The sequence below is a fragment of the Papaver somniferum genome, unplaced genomic scaffold (assembly GCF_003573695.1).
Source record: "Papaver somniferum cultivar HN1 unplaced genomic scaffold, ASM357369v1 unplaced-scaffold_10, whole genome shotgun sequence".
Taxonomy (NCBI): domain Eukaryota; kingdom Viridiplantae; phylum Streptophyta; class Magnoliopsida; order Ranunculales; family Papaveraceae; genus Papaver; species Papaver somniferum.
Window position 1 is genome coordinate 680,753 of NW_020618825.1, and position 16,554 is coordinate 697,306.

A 16,554-nucleotide genomic window follows, 5' to 3' on the forward strand; every position below is an offset into this window, starting at 1 on the left:
CTCCTCGCCATAACGTTTCCAACGAACCATCATTTGCCCGAATCGGACTTGCCACGAAGAATGAATAGCCGAATGGGGAGTTCCGACCAATACATTGGAGACGTGTTAAGTAATAAACTTGGTAAAATGCCTTTAGCAATCGATCATACCAGCACTAATGCACCAGAACCAATCAGAACTCTGCAGTTAAGCGTGTTTGGGAGAGAGTAGTACTAAGATGGGTGACCTCTTGGGAAATCCTCGTGTTGATTGCCTTTTTTTATTTTTTTGCCATTTTTTTAGGGGTTTCCTTATGACTGCGAGCCGAGTAATTAGCGAATGGATTGCCCGAGAGAAAGAATGGGTTTTCATGGCACGAAGCCTGGGAGGGCGCCCGCCCCAGGTTTTTGGAATTCATCCAAAAACGTGCATTTAATTGAATATTTTAATAGTTTTTTATTAAAATACTATCAAAACGAGGTTGTTAATCCAAAATATTTGCACGAAAGGATTCTCCTCGCCATAACGTTTCCAACGAACCATCATTTGCCCGAATCGGATTTTCCACGAAGAATTAATAGCCGAATGGGGAGTTCGGACCAATACATTGGAGACGTGTTAAGTAGTAAACTTGGTAAAATATCTTCGGCAATCGATCATACCAGCACTAAAGCACTAAAAACAATCATAACTCTGCAATTAAGCGTGCTTGGGCGAGAGTAGTACTAAGATGGGTGACCTCTTGGGAAGTCATCGTGTTGATTGCCTTTTATTATTTTATTTTTGCCATTTTTTTAGCGGTTTTCCTTATGACTGCGAGCCGAGTAATTAGCGAATGGATTGCCCGAGAGAAAGAATGGGTTTTTATGGCACGAAGCCTGGGAGGGCGCCCTCCCTAGGTTTTTGGAATTTATCCAAAAACGTGCATTTAATTGAATATTTTAATAGTTTTTTATTAAAATACTACCAAAACAAGGTTATTAATCCAAAATAATTGCACGAAAGGATTCTCCTCGCCATAACGTTTCCAACGAACCATCATTTGCCCGAATCGGACTTGCCAAGAAGAATGAATAGCCGAATGGGGAGTTCCGACCAATACGTTGGAGACATGTTAAGTAGTAAACTTGGTAAAATACCTTTAGCAATCGATCATACCAGCACTAATGCACCAGAACCAATCAGAACTCTGCAGTTAAGCGTGTTTGGGAGAGAGTAATACTAAGATGGGTGACCTCTTGGGAAATCCTCGTGTTGATTGCCTTTTTTTATTTTTTTGCCATTTTTTTAGGGGTTTCCTAATGACTGCGAGCCGAGTAATTAGCGAATGGATTTCCCGAGAGAAAGAATGGGTTTTCATGGCACGAAGCCTGGGAGGGCGCCCGCCCCAGGTTTTTGGAATTCATCCAAAAACGTGCATTTAATTGAATATTTTAATAGTTTCTTATTAAAATACTATCAAAACGAGGTTGTTAATCCAAAATAATTGCACGAAAAGATTCTCCTCGCCATACCTTTTCCAACGAACCATCATTTGTCCGAATCGGACTTGCCACGAAGAATTAATAGCCGAATGGGGAGTTCGGACCAATACATTGGGGACGTGTTAAGTAGTAAACTTGGTAAAATACCTTCAGCAATCGATCATACCAGCACTAATGCACCAGAACCCATCAGAACTATGCAGTTAAGCGTGCTTGGGAGAGAGTAGTACTAAGATGGGTGGGGAAGTCCTCGTGTTGATTGCCTTTTTTTTATTTTATTTTTGCCATTTATTTTTTTTGCAATTTTTTTAGCGGTTTTCCTTATGGCTGCGAGCCGACTAGTTAGCGAAGGGATTACCCGAGAGAAAGAATGGGTTTTTAAGGCACGAAGCCCGGGAGGGCGCCCGCCCCAGGTTTAGTAGTAAACTTGGTAGAATACCTTCAGCAATCGATCATACCAGCACTAATGCACCAGATCCCATCAGAACTCTGCAGTTAAGCGTGCTTGGGCGAGAGTAGTACTAAGATGGGTGACCTCTTGGGAAGTCCTCGTGTTGATTGCTATTTTTTATTTTTTTTTCCATTTTTTAAGCGGTTTTCCTTATGGTTGCGAGACGACTAGTTAGCGAAGGGATTACCCGAGAGAAAGAATGGGTTTTTATGGCACGAAGCCTGGGAGGGCGCCCGCCCCAGGTTTTTGGATTTCATCCAAAAACGTGCATTTAATTGAATATTCTAATAGTTTTTATTAAAATACTACCAAAACGAGGTTGTTAATCCAAAATAATTGCACGAAAAGTTCTCCTCGCCATAACGTTTCCAACGAACCATCATTTGTACGAATCGGACTTGCCACGAAGAATTAATAGCCGAATGGGGAGTTCGGACCAATACATTGGGGACGTGTTAAGTAGTAAACTTGGTAAAATACCTTCAGCAGTCGATCATACCAGCATTAATGCACCAGAACCCATCAGAGCTATGCAGTTAAGCGTGCTTGGGCGAGAGTAGTACTAAGATGGGTGGGGAAGTCCTCGTGTTGATTGCCTTTTTTTTATTTTATTTTTGCCATTTTTTTAGCGGTTTTCCTTATGGCTGCGAGCCGACTAGTTAGCGAAGGGATTACCCGAGAGAAATAATGGGTTTTTATGGCACGAAGCCAGGGAGGGCGCCCGCCCCAGGTTTTTGGAATTCATCCAAAAACGTGCATTTAATTGAATATTATAATAGTTTTTATTAAAATACTACAAAAAAGAGGTTGTTAATCCAAAATAATTGCACGAATAAATTCTCCTCGCCATAACGTTTCCAACGAACCATCATTTTTCCGAATCGGACTTGCCACGAAGAATTAATAGTCGAATGGGAAGTTCGGACCAATACATTGGGGACGTGTTAAGTAGTAAACTTGGTAAAATACCTTTAGCAATCGATCATACCAGCACTAATGCACCAGACCCCATCAGAACTCTGCAGTTAAGCGTGCTTGGGAGAGAGTAGTACTAAGATGGGAGACCTCTTGGGAAGTCCTCGTGTTGATTGCCTTTTTTTATTTTTATTTTTGCCATTTTTTTAGCGGTTTTCCTTATGACTGCGAGCCGAGTAATTAGCGAACGGATTGCCCGAGAGAAAGAATAGGTTTTTACGGCACGAAGCCTGGGAGGGCGCCTGCCCCACGTTTTTGGAATTCATCCAAAAACGTGCATTTAATTGAATATTTTAATAGTTTTTTATTAAAATACTATCAAAACGAGGTTGTTAATCCAAAATAATTGCACGAAAAGATTCTCCTCGCCATAAGGTTTCCAACGAACCATCATTTGCCCGAATCGGACTTGCCACGAAGAATTAATAGCCGAATGGGGAGTTCGGACCAATACATTGGAGACGTGTTAAGTAGTAAACTTGGTAAAATACCTTTAGCAATCGATCATATCAGCACTAATGCACCAGAACCCATCCAAACTCTGCAGTTAAGCGTGCTTGGGAGAGAGTAGTACTAAGATGGGTGACCTCTTGGGAAGTCCTCGTGTTGATTGCCATTTTTTTATTTTATTTTGCCATTTTTTTAGCGGTTTTCCTTATGACTGCGAACGACTAGTTAGCGAAGGGATTACCCGAGAGAAAGAATGGGGTTTTATGGCATGAAGCCTAGGAGGGCGCCCTCCCCAGGTTTTTGGAATTCATCCAAAAACGTGCATTTAATTGAATATTCTAATAGTTTTTTATTAAAATACTACAAAAAAGAGGTTGTTAATCCAAAATAATTGCACGAAAAGATTCTCCTCGCCATAACGTTTCCAACGAACCATCATTTGTCCGAATCGGACTTGCCACGAATAATTAATAGCCGAATGGGGAGTTCGGACCAATACATTGGGGACGTGTTAAGTAGTAAACTTGGTAAAATACCTTCAGCAATCGATCATACCAGCACTAATGCACCAGAACCCATCAGAACTCTGCAATTAAGCGTGTTTGGGCGAGAGCAGTACTAAGATGCGTGACCTCTTGGGAAGTCCTCGTGTTGATTGCCATTTTTTTATTTTGTTTTTGCCATTTTTTTTAAGGATTTTCCTTATGGATGCGAGCCGACTAGTTAGCGAAGGGATTACCCGAGAGAAAGAATGGGTTTTTATGGCAGGAAGCCTGGGAGGGCGCCCGCCCCAGGTTTTTGGAATTCATCCAAAATTGTGCATTTAATTGAATAGTCTAATATTTTTTTATTAAAATACTATCAAAACGAGGTTGTTAATCCAAAATAATTGTACGAAAGGATTTTCCTCGCCATAACAATTCCAACGAATCATCATTTGCCAGAATCGGACTTGCCACGAAGAATTAATAGCCGAATGGGGAGTTCAGACCAATACATTGGAGACGTCTTAAGTAGTAAACTTGGTAAAATACCTTTAGCAATCGATCATACCAGCACTAATGCACCAGACCCCATCAGAACTCTGCAGTTAAGCGTGCTTGGGTGAGAGTAGTACTAAGATGGGTGACCTCTTGGGAAGTCCTCGTGTTGATTGCCTTTTTTTATTTTTATTTTTGCCATTTTTTAGCGGTTTTCCTTATGACTGCGAGCCGAGTAATTAGCGAATGGATTGCCCGAGAGAAAGAATGGGTTTTTATGGCACGAAGCCTGGGAGGGCGCCCGCCCCAGGTTTTTGGAATTCATCCAAAAACGTGCATTTAATTGAATATTTTAATAGTTTTTTATTAAAATACTACCAAAACGAGGTTATTAATCCAAAATAATTGCACGAAAGGATTCTCCTCGCCATAACGTTTCCAACGAACCATCATTTGCCCGAATCGGACTTGCCACGAAGAATGAATAGCCGAATGGGGAGTTCCGACCAATACATTGGAGACGTGTTAAGTAATAAACTTGGTAAAATGCCTTTAGCAATCGATCATACCAGCACTAATGCACCAGAACCAATCAGAACTCTGCAGTTAAGCGTGTTTGGGAGAGAGTAGTACTAAGATGGGTGACCTCTTGGGAAATCCTCGTGTTGATTGCCTTTTTTTATTTTTTTGCCATTTTTTTAGGGGTTTCCTTATGACTGCGAGCCGAGTAATTAGCGAATGGATTGCCCGAGAGAAAGAATGGGTTTTCATGGCACGAAGCCTGGGAGGGCGCCCGCCCCAGGTTTTTGGAATTCATCCAAAAACGTGCATTTAATTGAATATTTTAATAGTTTTTTATTAAAATACTATCAAAACGAGGTTGTTAATCCAAAATATTTGCACGAAAGGATTCTCCTCGCCATAACGTTTCCAACGAACCATCATTTGCCCGAATCGGATTTTCCACGAAGAATTAATAGCCGAATGGGGAGTTCGGACCAATACATTGGAGACGTGTTAAGTAGTAAACTTGGTAAAATATCTTCGGCAATCGATCATACCAGCACTAAAGCACTAAAAACAATCATAACTCTGCAATTAAGCGTGCTTGGGCGAGAGTAGTACTAAGATGGGTGACCTCTTGGGAAGTCATCGTGTTGATTGCCTTTTATTATTTTATTTTTGCCATTTTTTTAGCGGTTTTCCTTAAGACTGCGAGCCGAGTAATTAGCGAATGGATTTCCCGAGAGAAAGAATGGGTTTTTATGGCACGAAGCCTGGGAGGGCGCCCTCCCTAGGTTTTTGGAATTTATCCAAAAACGTGCATTTAATTGAATATTTTAATAGTTTTTTATTAAAATACTACCAAAACAAGGTTATTAATCCAAAATAATTGCACGAAAGGATTCTCCTCGCCATAACGTTTCCAACGAACCATCATTTGCCCGAATCGGACTTGCCAAGAAGAATGAATAGCCGAATGGGGAGTTCCGACCAATACGTTGGAGACATGTTAAGTAGTAAACTTGGTAAAATACCTTTAGCAATCGATCATACCAGCACTAATGCACCATAACCAATCAGAACTCTGCAGTTAAGCGTGTTTGGGAGAGAGTAATACTAAGATGGGTGACCTCTTGGGAAATCCTCGTGTTGATTGCCTTTTTTTATTTTTTTGCCATTTTTTTAGGGGTTTCCTAATGACTGCGAGCCGAGTAATTAGCGAATGGATTTCCCGAGAGAAAGAATGGGTTTTCATGGCACGAAGCCTGGGAGGGCGCCCGCCCCAGGTTTTTGGAATTCATCCAAAAACGTGCATTTAATTGAATATTTTAATAGTTTCTTATTAAAATACTATCAAAACGAGGTTGTTAATCCAAAATAATTGCACGAAAAGATTCTCCTCGCCATACCTTTTCCAACGAACCATCATTTGTCCGAATCGGACTTGCCACGAAGAATTAATAGCCGAATGGGGAGTTCGGACCAATACATTGGGGACGTGTTAAGTAGTAAACTTGGTAAAATACCTTCAGCAATCGATCATACCAGCACTAATGCACCAGAACCCATCAGAACTATGCAGTTAAGCGTGCTTGGGAGAGAGTAGTACTAAGATGGGTGGGGAAGTCCTCGTGTTGATTGCCTTTTTTTTATTTTATTTTTGCCATTTATTTTTTTTGCCATTTTTTAGCGGTTTTCCTTATGGCTGCGAGCCGACTAGTTAGCGAAGGGATTACCCGAGAGAAAGAATGGGTTTTTAAGGCACGAAGCCCGGGAGGGCGCCCGCCCCAGGTTTAGTAGTAAACTTGGTAGAATACCTTCAGCAATCGATCATACCAGCACTAATGCACCAGATCCCATCAGAACTCTGCAGTTAAGCGTGCTTGGGCGAGAGTAGTACTAAGATGGGTGACCTCTTGGGAAGTCCTCGTGTTGATTGCTATTTTTTATTTTTTTTTTCCATTTTTTAAGCGGTTTTCCTTATGGTTGCGAGACGACTAGTTAGCGAAGGGATTACCCGAGAGAAAGAATGGGTTTTTATGGCACGAAGCCTGGGAGGGCGCCCGCCCCAGGTTTTTGGATTTCATCCAAAAACGTGCATTTAATTGAATATTCTAATAGTTTTTATTAAAATACTACCAAAACGAGGTTGTTAATCCAAAATAATTGCACGAAAAGTTCTCCTCGCCATAACGTTTCCAACGAACCATCATTTGTACGAATCGGACTTGCCACGAAGAATTAATAGCCGAATGGGGAGTTCGGACCAATACATTGGGGACGTGTTAAGTAGTAAACTTGGTAAAATACCTTCAGCAGTCGATCATACCAGCATTAATGCACCAGAACCCATCAGAGCTATGCAGTTAAGCGTGCTTGGGCGAGAGTAGTACTAAGATGGGTGGGGAAGTCCTCGTGTTGATTGCCTTTTTTTTATTTTATTTTTGCCATTTTTTTAGCGGTTTTCCTTATGGCTGCGAGCCGACTAGTTAGCGAAGGGATTACCCGAGAGAAATAATGGGTTTTTATGGCACGAAGCCAGGGAGGGCGCCCGCCCCAGGTTTTTGGAATTCATCCAAAAACGTGCATTTAATTGAATATTATAATAGTTTTTATTAAAATACTACAAAAAAGAGGTTGTTAATCCAAAATAATTGCACGAATAAATTCTCCTCGCCATAACGTTTCCAACGAACCATCATTTTTCCGAATCGGACTTGCCACGAAGAATTAATAGTCGAATGGGAAGTTCGGACCAATACATTGGGGACGTGTTAAGTAGTAAACTTGGTAAAATACCTTTAGCAATCGATCATACCAGCACTAATGCACCAGACCCCATCAGAACTCTGCAGTTAAGCGTGCTTGGGAGAGAGTAGTACTAAGATGGGAGACCTCTTGGGAAGTCCTCGTGTTGATTGCCTTTTTTTATTTTTATTTTTGCCATTTTTTTAGCGGTTTTCCTTATGACTGCGAGCCGAGTAATTAGCGAACGGATTGCCCGAGAGAAAGAATAGGTTTTTACGGCACGAAGCCTGGGAGGGCGCCTGCCCCACGTTTTTGGAATTCATCCAAAAACGTGCATTTAATTGAATATTTTAATAGTTTTTTATTAAAATACTATCAAAACGAGGTTGTTAATCCAAAATAATTGCACGAAAAGATTCTCCTCGCCATAAGGTTTCCAACGAACCATCATTTGCCCGAATCGGACTTGCCACGAAGAATTAATAGCCGAATGGGGAGTTCGGACCAATACATTGGAGACGTGTTAAGTAGTAAACTTGGTAAAATACCTTTAGCAATCGATCATATCAGCACTAATGCACCAGAACCCATCCAAACTCTGCAGTTAAGCGTGCTTGGGAGAGAGTAGTACTAAGATGGGTGACCTCTTGGGAAGTCCTCGTGTTGATTGCCATTTTTTTATTTTATTTTGCCATTTTTTTAGCGGTTTTCCTTATGACTGCGAACGACTAGTTAGCGAAGGGATTACCCGAGAGAAAGAATGGGGTTTTATGGCATGAAGCCTAGGAGGGCGCCCTCCCCAGGTTTTTGGAATTCATCCAAAAACGTGCATTTAATTGAATATTCTAATAGTTTTTTATTAAAATACTACAAAAAAGAGGTTGTTAATCCAAAATAATTGCACGAAAAGATTCTCCTCGCCATAACGTTTCCAACGAACCATCATTTGTCCGAATCGGACTTGCCACGAATAATTAATAGCCGAATGGGGAGTTCGGACCAATACATTGGGGACGTGTTAAGTAGTAAACTTGGTAAAATACCTTCAGCAATCGATCATACCAGCACTAATGCACCAGAACCCATCAGAACTCTGCAATTAAGCGTGTTTGGGCGAGAGCAGTACTAAGATGCGTGACCTCTTGGGAAGTCCTCGTGTTGATTGCCATTTTTTTATTTTGTTTTTGCCATTTTTTTTAAGGATTTTCCTTATGGATGCGAGCCGACTAGTTAGCGAAGGGATTACCCGAGAGAAAGAATGGGTTTTTATGGCAGGAAGCCTGGGAGGGCGCCCGCCCCAGGTTTTTGGAATTCATCCAAAATTGTGCATTTAATTGAATAGTCTAATATTTTTTTATTAAAATACTATCAAAACGAGGTTGTTAATCCAAAATAATTGTACGAAAGGATTTTCCTCGCCATAACAATTCCAACGAATCATCATTTGCCAGAATCGGACTTGCCACGAAGAATTAATAGCCGAATGGGGAGTTCAGACCAATACATTGGAGACGTCTTAAGTAGTAAACTTGGTAAAATACCTTTAGCAATCGATCATACCAGCACTAATGCACCAGACCCCATCAGAACTCTGCAGTTAAGCGTGCTTGGGTGAGAGTAGTACTAAGATGGGTGACCTCTTGGGAAGTCCTCGTGTTGATTGCCTTTTTTTATTTTTATTTTTGCCATTTTTTAGCGGTTTTCCTTATGACTGCGAGCCGAGTAATTAGCGAATGGATTGCCCGAGAGAAAGAATGGGTTTTTATGGCACGAAGCCTGGGAGGGCGCCCGCCCCAGGTTTTTGGAATTCATCCAAAAACGTGCATTTAATTGAATATTTTAATAGTTTTTTATTAAAATACTACCAAAACGAGGTTATTAATCCAAAATAATTGCACGAAAGGATTCTCCTCGCCATAACGTTTCCAACGAACCATCATTTGCCCGAATCGGACTTGCCACGAAGAATGAATAGCCGAATGGGGAGTTCCGACCAATACATTGGAGACGTGTTAAGTAATAAACTTGGTAAAATGCCTTTAGCAATCGATCATACCAGCACTAATGCACCAGAACCAATCAGAACTCTGCAGTTAAGCGTGTTTGGGAGAGAGTAGTACTAAGATGGGTGACCTCTTGGGAAATCCTCGTGTTGATTGCCTTTTTTTATTTTTTTGCCATTTTTTTAGGGGTTTCCTTATGACTGCGAGCCGAGTAATTAGCGAATGGATTGCCCGAGAGAAAGAATGGGTTTTCATGGCACGAAGCCTGGGAGGGCGCCCGCCCCAGGTTTTTGGAATTCATCCAAAAACGTGCATTTAATTGAATATTTTAATAGTTTTTTATTAAAATACTATCAAAACGAGGTTGTTAATCCAAAATATTTGCACGAAAGGATTCTCCTCGCCATAACGTTTCCAACGAACCATCATTTGCCCGAATCGGATTTTCCACGAAGAATTAATAGCCGAATGGGGAGTTCGGACCAATACATTGGAGACGTGTTAAGTAGTAAACTTGGTAAAATATCTTCGGCAATCGATCATACCAGCACTAAAGCACTAAAAACAATCATAACTCTGCAATTAAGCGTGCTTGGGCGAGAGTAGTACTAAGATGGGTGACCTCTTGGGAAGTCATCGTGTTGATTGCCTTTTATTATTTTATTTTTGCCATTTTTTTAGCGGTTTTCCTTATGACTGCGAGCCGAGTAATTAGCGAATGGATTGCCCGAGAGAAAGAATGGGTTTTTATGGCACGAAGCCTGGGAGGGCGCCCTCCCTAGGTTTTTGGAATTTATCCAAAAACGTGCATTTAATTGAATATTTTAATAGTTTTTTATTAAAATACTACCAAAACAAGGTTATTAATCCAAAATAATTGCACGAAAGGATTCTCCTCGCCATAACGTTTCCAACGAACCATCATTTGCCCGAATCGGACTTGCCAAGAAGAATGAATAGCCGAATGGGGAGTTCCGACCAATACGTTGGAGACATGTTAAGTAGTAAACTTGGTAAAATACCTTTAGCAATCGATCATACCAGCACTAATGCACCAGAACCAATCAGAACTCTGCAGTTAAGCGTGTTTGGGAGAGAGTAATACTAAGATGGGTGACCTCTTGGGAAATCCTCGTGTTGATTGCCTTTTTTTATTTTTTTGCCATTTTTTTAGGGGTTTCCTAATGACTGCGAGCCGAGTAATTAGCGAATGGATTTCCCGAGAGAAAGAATGGGTTTTCATGGCACGAAGCCTGGGAGGGCGCCCGCCCCAGGTTTTTGGAATTCATCCAAAAACGTGCATTTAATTGAATATTTTAATAGTTTCTTATTAAAATACTATCAAAACGAGGTTGTTAATCCAAAATAATTGCACGAAAAGATTCTCCTCGCCATACCTTTTCCAACGAACCATCATTTGTCCGAATCGGACTTGCCACGAAGAATTAATAGCCGAATGGGGAGTTCGGACCAATACATTGGGGACGTGTTAAGTAGTAAACTTGGTAAAATACCTTCAGCAATCGATCATACCAGCACTAATGCACCAGAACCCATCAGAACTATGCAGTTAAGCGTGCTTGGGAGAGAGTAGTACTAAGATGGGTGGGGAAGTCCTCGTGTTGATTGCCTTTTTTTTATTTTATTTTTGCCATTTATTTTTTTTGCAATTTTTTTAGCGGTTTTCCTTATGGCTGCGAGCCGACTAGTTAGCGAAGGGATTACCCGAGAGAAAGAATGGGTTTTTAAGGCACGAAGCCCGGGAGGGCGCCCGCCCCAGGTTTAGTAGTAAACTTGGTAGAATACCTTCAGCAATCGATCATACCAGCACTAATGCACCAGATCCCATCAGAACTCTGCAGTTAAGCGTGCTTGGGCGAGAGTAGTACTAAGATGGGTGACCTCTTGGGAAGTCCTCGTGTTGATTGCTATTTTTTATTTTTTTTTCCATTTTTTAAGCGGTTTTCCTTATGGTTGCGAGACGACTAGTTAGCGAAGGGATTACCCGAGAGAAAGAATGGGTTTTTATGGCACGAAGCCTGGGAGGGCGCCCGCCCCAGGTTTTTGGATTTCATCCAAAAACGTGCATTTAATTGAATATTCTAATAGTTTTTATTAAAATACTACCAAAACGAGGTTGTTAATCCAAAATAATTGCACGAAAAGTTCTCCTCGCCATAACGTTTCCAACGAACCATCATTTGTACGAATCGGACTTGCCACGAAGAATTAATAGCCGAATGGGGAGTTCGGACCAATACATTGGGGACGTGTTAAGTAGTAAACTTGGTAAAATACCTTCAGCAGTCGATCATACCAGCATTAATGCACCAGAACCCATCAGAGCTATGCAGTTAAGCGTGCTTGGGCGAGAGTAGTACTAAGATGGGTGGGGAAGTCCTCGTGTTGATTGCCTTTTTTTTATTTTATTTTTGCCATTTTTTTAGCGGTTTTCCTTATGGCTGCGAGCCGACTAGTTAGCGAAGGGATTACCCGAGAGAAATAATGGGTTTTTATGGCACGAAGCCAGGGAGGGCGCCCGCCCCAGGTTTTTGGAATTCATCCAAAAACGTGCATTTAATTGAATATTATAATAGTTTTTATTAAAATACTACAAAAAAGAGGTTGTTAATCCAAAATAATTGCACGAATAAATTCTCCTCGCCATAACGTTTCCAACGAACCATCATTTTTCCGAATCGGACTTGCCACGAAGAATTAATAGTCGAATGGGAAGTTCGGACCAATACATTGGGGACGTGTTAAGTAGTAAACTTGGTAAAATACCTTTAGCAATCGATCATACCAGCACTAATGCACCAGACCCCATCAGAACTCTGCAGTTAAGCGTGCTTGGGAGAGAGTAGTACTAAGATGGGAGACCTCTTGGGAAGTCCTCGTGTTGATTGCCTTTTTTTATTTTTATTTTTGCCATTTTTTTAGCGGTTTTCCTTATGACTGCGAGCCGAGTAATTAGCGAACGGATTGCCCGAGAGAAAGAATAGGTTTTTACGGCACGAAGCCTGGGAGGGCGCCTGCCCCACGTTTTTGGAATTCATCCAAAAACGTGCATTTAATTGAATATTTTAATAGTTTTTTATTAAAATACTATCAAAACGAGGTTGTTAATCCAAAATAATTGCACGAAAAGATTCTCCTCGCCATAAGGTTTCCAACGAACCATCATTTGCCCGAATCGGACTTGCCACGAAGAATTAATAGCCGAATGGGGAGTTCGGACCAATACATTGGAGACGTGTTAAGTAGTAAACTTGGTAAAATACCTTTAGCAATCGATCATACCAGCACTAATGCACCAGAACCCATCAAACTCTGCAGTTAAGCGTGCTTGGGAGAGAGTAGTACTAAGATGGGTGACCTCTTGGGAAGTCCTCGTGTTGATTGCCTTTTTTTATTTTATTTTGCCATTTTTTTTAGCGGTTTTCCTTATGACTGCGAGCCGACTAGTTAGCGAAGGATTACCCGAGAGAAAGAATGGGTTTTATGGCATGAAGCCTAGGAGGGCGCCCGCCCCAGGTTTTTGGAATTCATCCAAAAACGTGCATTTAATTGAATTTTAATAGTTTTTTATTAAAATACTACAAAACGAGGTTGTTAATCCAAAATAATTGCACGAAAGATTCTCCTCGCCATAACGTTTCCAACGAACCATCATTTGTCCGAATCGGACTTGCCACGAATAATTAATAGCCGAATGGGAGTTCGGACCAATACATTGGGGACGTGTTAAGTAGTAAACTTGGTAAATACTTCAGCAATCGATCATACCAGCACTAATGCACCAGAACCCATCAGAACTCTGCAGTTAAGCGTGCTTGGGCGAGAGTAGTACTAAGATGGTGACCTCTTGGGAAGTCCTCGTGTTGATTGCCTTTTTTTATTTTATTTTTGCCATTTTTTTAGCGGTTTTCCTTATGGTGCGAGCCGACTAGTTAGCGAAGGGATTACCCGAGAGAAAGAATGGGTTTTATGGCACGAAGCTGGGAGGGCGCCCGCCCCAGGTTTTTGGAATTCATCCAAAATTGTGCATTTAATTGAATAGTTAATATTTTTTTTAAAATACTACCAAAACGAGGTTGTTAATCCAAAATAATTGCACGAAAGGATTTCCTCGCCATAACTTTCCAACGAACCATCATTTGCCAGAATCGGACTTGCCACGAAGAATTAATAGCCGAATGGGGAGTTCGGACCAATACATTGGAGACGTGTTAAGTAGTAAACTTGGTAAAATACCTTTAGCAATCGATCATACCAGCACTAATGCACCAGAACCCATCAGAACTCTGCAGTTAAGCGTGCTTGGAGAGTAGTACTAAGATGGGTGACCTCTTGGGAATCCTCGTGTTGATTGCCTTTTTTTATTTTATTTTTGCCATTTTTTAGCGGTTTTCCTTATGACTGCGAGCCGAGTAATTAGCGAATGGATTCCCGAGAAAGAATGGGTTTTTATGGCACGAAGCCTGGGAGGGCGCCCGCCCCAGGTTTTTGGAATTCATCCAAAACGTGCATTTAATTGAATATTTTAATAGTTTTTTATTAAAATACTACCAAAACGAGGTTGTTAATCCAAAATAATTGCACGAAAGGATTCTCCTCGCCATAACGTTTCCAACGAACCATCATTTGCCCGAATCGACTTGCCACGAAGAATGATAGCCGAATGGGGAGTTCGACCAATACATTGGAGACGTGTTAAGTAGTAAACTTGGTAAAATGCCTTTAGCAATCGATCATACCAGCACTAATGCACCAGAACCAATCAGAACTCTGCAGTTAAGCGTGTTGGGAGAGAGTAGTACTAAGATGGGTGACCTCTTGGGAAGTCCTCGTGTTGATTGCCTTTTTTTATTTTTTTTGCCATTTTTTTAGGGTTTCCTTATGACTGCGAGCCGAGTAATTAGCGAATGGATTGCCCGAGAGAAAGAATGGGTTTTTGGCACGAAGCCTGGGAGGCGCCCGCCCCAGGTTTTTGGAATTCATCCAAAAACGTGCATTTAATTGAATATTTTAATAGTTTTTTATTAAAATACTACAAAACGAGGTTGTTAATCCAAAATATTGCACGAAAGGATTCTCCCGCCATAACGTTTCCAACGAACCATCATTTGCCCGAATCGGATTGCCACGAAGAATTAATAGCCGAATGGGGAGTTCGGACCAATACATTGGAGACGTGTTAAGTAGTAAACTTGGTAAAATATCTTCGGCAATCGATCATACCAGCACTAATGCACTAAACATCATAACTCTGCAGAAGCGTGCTTGGCGAGAGTAGTACTAAGATGGGTGACCTCTTGGGAAGTCATCGTGTTGATTGCCTTTTTTATTTTATTTTTGCCATTTTTTTAGCGGTTTTCCTTATGACTGCGAGCCGAGTAATTAGCGAATGGATTCCCGAGAGAAAGAATGGGTTTTTATGGCACGGCCTGGGAGGGCGCCCTCCCAGGTTTTTGGAATTTATCCAAAAACGTGCATTTAATTGAATATTTTAATAGTTTTTTTATTAAAATACTACCAAAACAGGTTATTAATCCAAAATAATTGCACGAAAGGATTCTCCTCGCCATAACGTTTCCAACGATCATTTGCCCGAATCGGACTTGCCAGAAGAATGAATAGCCGAATGGGGAGTTCGACCAATACGTTGGAGACATGTTAAGTAGTAAACTTGGTAAAATACCTTCAGCAATCGATCATACCACTAATGCACCAGAACCAATCAGAACTATGCAGTTAAGCGTGTTTGGGAGAGTATACTAAGATGGGTGACTCTTGGGAAATCCTCGTGTTGATTGCCTTTTTTTATTTTTTTGCCATTTTTTTAGGGGTTTCCTAATGACTGCGAGCCGAGTAATTAGCGAATGGATTTCCGAGAGAAAGAATGGGTTTTTCATGGCACGAAGCCTGGGAGGGCGCCCGCCCCAGTTTTTGGAATTCATCCAAAACGTGCATTTAATTGAATATTTTAATAGTTTCTTATTAAAATACTATCAAAACGAGGTTGTTAATCCAAAATAATTGCACGAAAGATTCTCCTCGCCATACCTTTTCCAACGAACCATCATTTGTCCGAATCGGACTTGCCACGAAGAATTATAGCCGAATGGGGAGTTCGGACCAATACATTGGGGACGTGTTAAGTAGTAAACTTGGTAAAATACCTTCAGCAATCGATCATACCAGCACTAATGCACCAGAACCCATCAGAACTATGCAGTTAAGCGTGCTTGGGAGAGAGTAGTACTAAGATGGGTGGGGAAGTCCTCGTGTTGATTGCCTTTTTTTATTTATTTTTGCCATTTATTTTTTTTGCATTTTTTTAGCGGTTTCTCTTATGGCTGCGAGCCGACTAGTTAGCGAAGGGATTACCCGAGAGAAAGAATGGGTTTTTAAGGCACGAAGCCGGGAGGGCGCCCCCCAGGTTTAGTAGTAAACTTGGTAGAATACCTTCAGCAATCGATCATACCAGCACTAATGCACCAGATCCCATCAGAACTCTGCAGTTAAGCGTGCTTGGGCGAGAGTAGTACTAAGATGGGTGACCTCTTGGGAAGTCCTCGTGTTGATTGCTATTTTTTTTTTTTTTTCCATTTTTTAAGCGGTTTTCCTTATGGTTGCGAGACGACTAGTTAGCGAAGGGATTACCCGGAGAAAGAATGGGTTTTATGGCACGAAGCCTGGGAGGGCGCCCGCCCAGGTTTTGGATTTCATCAAAAACGTGCATTTAATTGAATTTCTAATAGTTTTTATTAAAATACTACCAAAACGAGGTTGTTAATCCAAAATAATTGCACGAAAAGTTCTCCTCGCCATAACGTTTCCAACGAACCATCATTTGTACGAATCGGACTTGCCACGAAGAATTATAGCCGAATGGGGAGTTCGGACCAATACATTGGGGACGTGTTATAGTAAACTTGGTAAATACCTTCAGCAGTCGATCATACCAGCATTAA

The 16,554-nt window shown here is 41.1% G+C and overlaps 21 non-coding genes and 12 pseudogenes across 21 annotated transcripts; all 33 read left to right on the forward strand.

The window, feature by feature from the left end:
- Nucleotides 1-135: 135 nt before the first annotated feature.
- LOC113327133 lies at nt 136-254 on the forward strand. The gene has a single exon (XR_003348795.1). It is a non-coding gene; the product is annotated as a 5S ribosomal RNA (ribosomal RNA).
- A 373-nt stretch (nt 255-627) lies between these two features.
- Nucleotides 628-746, forward strand: LOC113327342 (annotated as a pseudogene).
- Nucleotides 747-1,123: 377 nt separating this feature from the next.
- On the forward strand, nt 1,124-1,242 carry LOC113327222. Its single transcript, XR_003348884.1, has one exon. It is a non-coding gene; the product is annotated as a 5S ribosomal RNA (ribosomal RNA).
- Nucleotides 1,243-1,615: 373 nt separating this feature from the next.
- LOC113327400 lies at nt 1,616-1,727 on the forward strand (annotated as a pseudogene).
- Nucleotides 1,728-1,907: 180 nt separating this feature from the next.
- LOC113327152 lies at nt 1,908-2,026 on the forward strand. The gene has a single exon (XR_003348814.1). It is a non-coding gene; the product is annotated as a 5S ribosomal RNA (ribosomal RNA).
- Nucleotides 2,027-2,399: 373 nt separating this feature from the next.
- LOC113327393 lies at nt 2,400-2,511 on the forward strand (annotated as a pseudogene).
- Nucleotides 2,512-2,888: 377 nt separating this feature from the next.
- On the forward strand, nt 2,889-3,007 carry LOC113327473. The gene has a single exon (XR_003348950.1). It is a non-coding gene; the product is annotated as a 5S ribosomal RNA (ribosomal RNA).
- A 378-nt stretch (nt 3,008-3,385) lies between these two features.
- On the forward strand, nt 3,386-3,504 carry LOC113327120. The gene has a single exon (XR_003348783.1). It is a non-coding gene; the product is annotated as a 5S ribosomal RNA (ribosomal RNA).
- Nucleotides 3,505-3,880: 376 nt separating this feature from the next.
- LOC113327160 lies at nt 3,881-3,999 on the forward strand. Its single transcript, XR_003348822.1, has one exon. It is a non-coding gene; the product is annotated as a 5S ribosomal RNA (ribosomal RNA).
- A 379-nt stretch (nt 4,000-4,378) lies between these two features.
- LOC113327182 lies at nt 4,379-4,497 on the forward strand. The gene has a single exon (XR_003348843.1). It is a non-coding gene; the product is annotated as a 5S ribosomal RNA (ribosomal RNA).
- A 377-nt stretch (nt 4,498-4,874) lies between these two features.
- On the forward strand, nt 4,875-4,993 carry LOC113327135. The gene has a single exon (XR_003348797.1). It is a non-coding gene; the product is annotated as a 5S ribosomal RNA (ribosomal RNA).
- Nucleotides 4,994-5,366: 373 nt separating this feature from the next.
- Nucleotides 5,367-5,485, forward strand: LOC113327343 (annotated as a pseudogene).
- Nucleotides 5,486-5,862: 377 nt separating this feature from the next.
- On the forward strand, nt 5,863-5,981 carry LOC113327340 (annotated as a pseudogene).
- A 373-nt stretch (nt 5,982-6,354) lies between these two features.
- LOC113327401 lies at nt 6,355-6,466 on the forward strand (annotated as a pseudogene).
- A 179-nt stretch (nt 6,467-6,645) lies between these two features.
- On the forward strand, nt 6,646-6,764 carry LOC113327270. Its single transcript, XR_003348917.1, has one exon. It is a non-coding gene; the product is annotated as a 5S ribosomal RNA (ribosomal RNA).
- Nucleotides 6,765-7,138: 374 nt separating this feature from the next.
- On the forward strand, nt 7,139-7,250 carry LOC113327397 (annotated as a pseudogene).
- A 377-nt stretch (nt 7,251-7,627) lies between these two features.
- Nucleotides 7,628-7,746, forward strand: LOC113327474. Its single transcript, XR_003348951.1, has one exon. It is a non-coding gene; the product is annotated as a 5S ribosomal RNA (ribosomal RNA).
- A 378-nt stretch (nt 7,747-8,124) lies between these two features.
- LOC113327121 lies at nt 8,125-8,243 on the forward strand. The gene has a single exon (XR_003348784.1). It is a non-coding gene; the product is annotated as a 5S ribosomal RNA (ribosomal RNA).
- A 376-nt stretch (nt 8,244-8,619) lies between these two features.
- On the forward strand, nt 8,620-8,738 carry LOC113327161. The gene has a single exon (XR_003348823.1). It is a non-coding gene; the product is annotated as a 5S ribosomal RNA (ribosomal RNA).
- Nucleotides 8,739-9,117: 379 nt separating this feature from the next.
- LOC113327194 lies at nt 9,118-9,236 on the forward strand. Its single transcript, XR_003348855.1, has one exon. It is a non-coding gene; the product is annotated as a 5S ribosomal RNA (ribosomal RNA).
- Nucleotides 9,237-9,613: 377 nt separating this feature from the next.
- On the forward strand, nt 9,614-9,732 carry LOC113327136. Its single transcript, XR_003348798.1, has one exon. It is a non-coding gene; the product is annotated as a 5S ribosomal RNA (ribosomal RNA).
- Nucleotides 9,733-10,105: 373 nt separating this feature from the next.
- LOC113327344 lies at nt 10,106-10,224 on the forward strand (annotated as a pseudogene).
- A 377-nt stretch (nt 10,225-10,601) lies between these two features.
- On the forward strand, nt 10,602-10,720 carry LOC113327223. The gene has a single exon (XR_003348885.1). It is a non-coding gene; the product is annotated as a 5S ribosomal RNA (ribosomal RNA).
- A 373-nt stretch (nt 10,721-11,093) lies between these two features.
- LOC113327402 lies at nt 11,094-11,205 on the forward strand (annotated as a pseudogene).
- Nucleotides 11,206-11,385: 180 nt separating this feature from the next.
- LOC113327386 lies at nt 11,386-11,504 on the forward strand. The gene has a single exon (XR_003348931.1). It is a non-coding gene; the product is annotated as a 5S ribosomal RNA (ribosomal RNA).
- Nucleotides 11,505-11,877: 373 nt separating this feature from the next.
- Nucleotides 11,878-11,989, forward strand: LOC113327398 (annotated as a pseudogene).
- Nucleotides 11,990-12,366: 377 nt separating this feature from the next.
- LOC113327475 lies at nt 12,367-12,485 on the forward strand. The gene has a single exon (XR_003348952.1). It is a non-coding gene; the product is annotated as a 5S ribosomal RNA (ribosomal RNA).
- Nucleotides 12,486-12,863: 378 nt separating this feature from the next.
- LOC113327172 lies at nt 12,864-12,981 on the forward strand. Its single transcript, XR_003348834.1, has one exon. It is a non-coding gene; the product is annotated as a 5S ribosomal RNA (ribosomal RNA).
- Nucleotides 12,982-13,349: 368 nt separating this feature from the next.
- On the forward strand, nt 13,350-13,467 carry LOC113327439. Its single transcript, XR_003348940.1, has one exon. It is a non-coding gene; the product is annotated as a 5S ribosomal RNA (ribosomal RNA).
- Nucleotides 13,468-13,836: 369 nt separating this feature from the next.
- On the forward strand, nt 13,837-13,951 carry LOC113327210. The gene has a single exon (XR_003348874.1). It is a non-coding gene; the product is annotated as a 5S ribosomal RNA (ribosomal RNA).
- A 369-nt stretch (nt 13,952-14,320) lies between these two features.
- On the forward strand, nt 14,321-14,438 carry LOC113327258 (annotated as a pseudogene).
- Nucleotides 14,439-15,764: 1,326 nt separating this feature from the next.
- On the forward strand, nt 15,765-15,876 carry LOC113327403 (annotated as a pseudogene).
- Nucleotides 15,877-16,050: 174 nt separating this feature from the next.
- On the forward strand, nt 16,051-16,169 carry LOC113327456. The gene has a single exon (XR_003348943.1). It is a non-coding gene; the product is annotated as a 5S ribosomal RNA (ribosomal RNA).
- Nucleotides 16,170-16,554: the final 385 nt, after the last annotated feature.